The sequence below is a fragment of the Lithobates pipiens genome, unplaced genomic scaffold (genome assembly GCF_037356315.1).
Source record: "Lithobates pipiens isolate NorthernLeopardFrog02 unplaced genomic scaffold, aLitPip1_a1.2 Scaffold_13, whole genome shotgun sequence".
NCBI classification, from domain to species: Eukaryota; Metazoa; Chordata; class Amphibia; order Anura; family Ranidae; genus Lithobates; species Lithobates pipiens.
The window spans coordinates 364,410,524-364,415,789 of record NW_027507718.1 but is presented as its reverse complement, the minus strand read 5'-3'; positions in this window follow the sequence as shown (position 1 = coordinate 364,415,789).

The following is a 5,266-nucleotide window of genomic DNA, read 5'->3' as shown; positions in this document are numbered from 1 at the left end:
TTGTGACAAAGTCTCTGCGACTAAGGATTCTCTATCCCTCCAGGCTTTCAGCAGATTGACGTGATAGATCTGCTCCGGCTTTCGCCTTCCTGGCTGTCTAACCCTGTAGTTCACCTCACTAATTTTTTCAATTACTTCGTATGGACCTTGCCATTTGGCCAGAAATTTGCTTTCAACCGTAGGGACTAGCACCAAGACCCTATCCCCCGGGGAAAAAGTATGGGTCTTGGCCCCACGGTTGTACACTCTCTGCTGTGCTAACTGCGCTTGGGTCAAATGTTCCTTTACGATTGGCATTACCTGTGCAATTCTATCTTGCATCAGGGCGACATGCTCAATCACGCTTCTGTGAGGAGACCTCTCATTTTCCCAAGTTTCCTTGGCGATATCCAGCAGCCCTCTTGGGTGTCTCCCATAGAGCAACTCGAAGGGTGAGAAACCCGTAGAGGATTGGGGTACCTCCCTAATGGCAAACATCAGATAGGGTATTAGACAGTCCCAATTCTTTCCATCTCTATCCACCACCTTCTTTAACATTTGTTTTAGGGTTTTGTTGAATCTTTCAACCAACCCATCTGTTTGGGGGTGATACACAGATGTACGCAATTGTGTCACTTTGTACAACTTGCATAGTTCTTTCATAACCCTGGACATAAAGGGTGTACCTTGGTCCGTAAGCAGTTCCTTACAAATACCCACGCGGCTAAAAACAAGAGATAGCTCTTTGGCTATGGTTTTGGCCGAGGTATTTCGAAGAGGAATTGCTTCCGGATAACAGGTGGCATAGTCCAATATAACCAAAATGTACTGATGCCCCCTAGCAGACTTCATTATCGGACCTACCAAATCCATTGCGATCCTCTCAAAGGGGACCTCAATGATAGGAAGAGGTACCAGCGGGTTACGGAAATGTGGCATAGGTGCCGACTTCTGACACACAGGGCAGGAGGAACAATCATTTTCTGTTTCCTTCATGACCCCAGGCCAATAGAATCTCTGCAGTACCCTCTCTCTGGTTTTCTCGGCCCCCAGATGACCTCCCAGAATGTGCCCATGGGCCAATTCTAACACCAACTTCCTGTAAGGTTTGGGCACTACAAGTTGCTCAATGGTTTCTTCTGCCCTTTGAGCCACTCGATACAGCAGGTCCCTTTCCATAGTGAAGTAAGGATAAGTGCAAGTCTTATCTGGGTTCACTAACTCGCCATCTATTTTCACCACATTTTCCCGTGCCTTTATTAGGGTGGGGTCTTTTAACTGTTCTGTGGCAAAATTTTCCCTGTGAACCTCAAGATCCGAAAACTCCCCAGACGGCATGTTTTCATCTGAGGATGTTGGCTCCTCCCCAGTTTCTCGAGTTTCCCCCGCCAATACCGACAAGGGAAATTCAGGAGTGTCCTCACCACTCCCAGAGGAATTCTGGTCATCTTCCTGGTTTATAGGGGCACCAGTGGGGGGCTCAGGACAATCCCAGAGTTCCCAGAATTTTGGAAAATCCCTTCCCACAATAGCATCATGTGGTAAGTGAGACACTAACCCCACCTGATGAGAGAGGTTACCTTTGGGGGTCTCAAAAAACACTGAAGTTACAGGATACTCTCGGGTGTCCCCATGCACACAAATAACAGCCACCTTGTTCTTCCCAGAGACCTCTGTAGTAACTAATTCAGCTTTTATCAATGTTACCAGGCTACCTGAATCCAGCAACACATCAACATTTCTACCATTAATACACATTTTACATAAATGTTTCTCAGGTCCCCCTATGGCAGTGCATGCAACTGTCGCAAACAGCGACTGACGTCTCTCCCTTATAAAGTCACATTGCATAGGCTCATCCACAACTGGGCAATTGGCTGCAATATGTTCCTCTTGCCGGCAGCGGTAGCAAATAATCTTTTTCGCTGCCTCTTGCAGCCTGGGCTTCCCGGGCTGCTCCCGCCAGACCTTAGGTAGAACTCCCACTCTCTCACTCTCTCCACCCTTACCCCTTGGAGTCATCTTACCCGCCACTGGGAATGATCTGGTCTTAGGATGGAAAGTCCGTGGGTCCCTGGAAGAGGTGGTCAAGTTCTCTGTAGCCAAGTACCTCTCAACCAGATCCACAAGTTTATCTGCATTTTCTGGGTCTCCATGGCTTACCCATTTTTGGATGGCAGTAGGAAGAGCTCTCAGGAAACGATCCATAACAACACGTTCCACAATGTTTGGTGCGGTCAAAATCTCTGGCTGCAGCCACTTCCTGCTCAGGTGAATGAGATCATACATTTGAGATCTGGGGGGTTTTCCAACCTGAAAAGTCCAATTATGCACACGCTGAGCCCGGACGGCCAGGGTGACACCCAGCCGTGCCAATATTTCTGTTTTTAGTACCACATAGTATTTTGCTTGGTCAGGCTCTAGGTCATAATAAGCTTTCTGCGATTCCCCAGTTAACAGAGGGGCCACCAGTCCAGCCCATTGCTCCTTAGGCCACTTTTCCCTTTCAGCAGTCCTTTCAAATGTGGTCAAAAACACCTCCGGATCATCCTCTCCAGTCATTTTTGTCAGTAAACGGCTCACACCAAAGGATGCGGTATTATTGTAACCACTTGCTTCATTGGTCTGCGGACGTTGCTGTATCAATGTCTCTATTTGCTGTTGAAAACTCTGCTCCTGCTTCTGCAACAGGTCTTTGAAGCGGGCTTCAGATTGCTGCTGGGCTTGTTGCTGAGCTTCCAGACTCTGCTGCAAAGTTGCATTTGTCTGCTGCTGGGCTTGTTGCTGAGCTTCCAAACTCTGCAGGTGAGCTTTCTGCTGAGCTTCCAGACTCTGCTGGTGAGCCTTCTGCTGAGCTTCCAGACTCTGCTGCAAAGTTGCATTTGTCTGCTGCTGGGCTGCAAGGCTCTGTTGTTGAACTGCAAGGCTCCTTTGTAAACCCGCATTTGTTTGCTGCTGATTTGCATTTGCTAGAGCCAGCTGTCTCAGTATCTCCTCCATGCTGGCCTTAAAAAAAAAACTGCCAAAATTCTCCACCAACTGTGAGGGGTTAGCTCGGCAGCGGGTGTGTGTGACCCCCTGGATGGGTTCACAACACAAAATTAGGCACAGCAGACAGCGTTGTAGGTGAAAAAAAACAAAAGAAGCGGTTTATTTATGCTACATGCAGTGATACATATAACAGCCAAACAAAAATAAAACATGAAAATAAATCCTGGTCAGCTCGACCTCTAACTACACACTTAGATTCCCTGTCTAACAACTGAGTGCAGCCTTGTGCTGCACCAGTCCCTGTCTCTGTTGTAGAGGTTTGCCACACAGGCGTTAACTCACCGCACAGAACAGGTGTCACACTCCCCAGTCTATACAACACAAAACTGGTTCCAGGATGGAGCATCTCCCTAAGCATGCTGGGGTTTTTTGTAGAGGTCTTAATGAGCCCATTTACTTCAGCTGGGCTCATTAACTCTTCCCCTCTAGTTGTACAAGTCTGCATAAAGCCTGAATCTAGGGCACACATATTTCCCATCCTGGATACAACCAGGTGACTTTACCTGCCTGCTGCCACAAAACCTACACAGTCCCTGTCTTGTTTGCACCACCTGTATACTGCTGTTCTGAGTATATAGGGCCTGGGGCCAACACGCATTTCCTTTTTTTAATATGGGTACTGGGTTCCCCTTAATATGCGTACAAGACCCAAAGGGGCTGGTAATGGGCAGGGAGGGCTACCCATGCCATTTTTCTCAATGATTTTCAACCATATTGCAGGAACCAGATATAACATTAAAACCGCAAGCAGTTTTAAATGATGTTATTTCCGTTTAATGTCATTTTGTGCAGCGACTGTTCTAAACACGGGAAACACGTGGCACTTCATAGGCATACTACAGACACCCCCCCAGGCACCATATTTAAAGGGATATTTCACTTTTTTTTTCACTTTAATCGTCATTAAAATCAGTGCTCCTGCCAAAACGGCCATTTTTAAAAACATTTTAGGCATTGACCCATGTCCCCGGGGCAGGAGCCAGGTCCCCAAACCCTTTTTTGGACAGTATCTGGTATATTAGCCGTTAAAATTAGCACTTTTAATTTCGAACGTTTGAGTCCCATAGACTTCAATGGGGTTCTAAAGTTCGTACGAATTTGGGGTCCGTTCGAAAGTTCTGGTGCGAACCGAACCGGGGGGTGTTCGGCTCATCCCTACTCGTGTGTGTCTAGGGGTTTCCCAAGGTAGATGGCCCAAGAACTGCAGAGACCGACGCCAGATCCACTTAGAGGGATTTTTATTTGCAGAAATAGTTAACGAACACAGTCTCTCAACATAGGGTTAGAGGGTTTAGGTAGGAAAGTGCAGGTACTCTTAATGCTAAGTCAAATAGGAAAAGTCTCTCAAACTAGGAAAATCAGAGAATAGCCATTCACAACTAGATCCTCACCCTTATTGGATAGTCCCTCTCTCACCAGGCCTAGCAGCCAACAGGGTGTTTCAATCAGATACAGTCTCTGCCACAGACTTGGTGTAAAACACTTGAACAGAACTGAAAGATGTAGACAACTCAGAAAACCCTCGTGTGGTACCAGTGTCTTGCAGCCGGTCCGGCGATACCACATGAGACTAGATTCACTTGGGGTCTTTCATCTGGTCCAGGCTCTTGCTGAGAAGCCACCCTTTGTGTGGCCTTCTCCCGAAGAGTTCTCCCCTGGAAACCTTCACAGTTGCTGGGCCTCTTCCCAAACCGAGACGGCACCGGACCACCTCCGAAACCTTCTTTCAGTTTCTCTGTCTCGGGTTAGCCAGCCCCGAGACCTGTAGTCGGGTGGATCCGCACCCCAAGCCATGAGAGTCCTGGGGGCTGCTCAGGAGGACCAGGACCAAACAGCCAGAAAGCACTTCTGGACCGGAAGCCCGAAGCACGTGACGCCAGCACCTTAAGTACCCTCTCCCAGAATGCACAGCAAGAGTGGCACTCCCACTGGGCTGGTTCCGAGAGAGAGTAAACCCTTAATGCACCCAACTAGACTGTGTTCCTGACCCTGCCAGAGATGACAGCGTCACCTATGGTCAGGTAGAACATCATGCAGTCCAGCCAGACTGGTACTGAGGTCAAAATTTAGAGCAATTAAACCCAAAACCAAACTGCGGTTCCAGTGGCTTGATAGAAGTTCTCCTGCAAAGAAAAATATATAAAACAATAAACCATTATATTAGGAAGGCAAGTCCCCATCATAAGTTGATGAGTCCTTCTCTTCAAACTTAAAGTGGGGTACTCCCTAAAAAAAA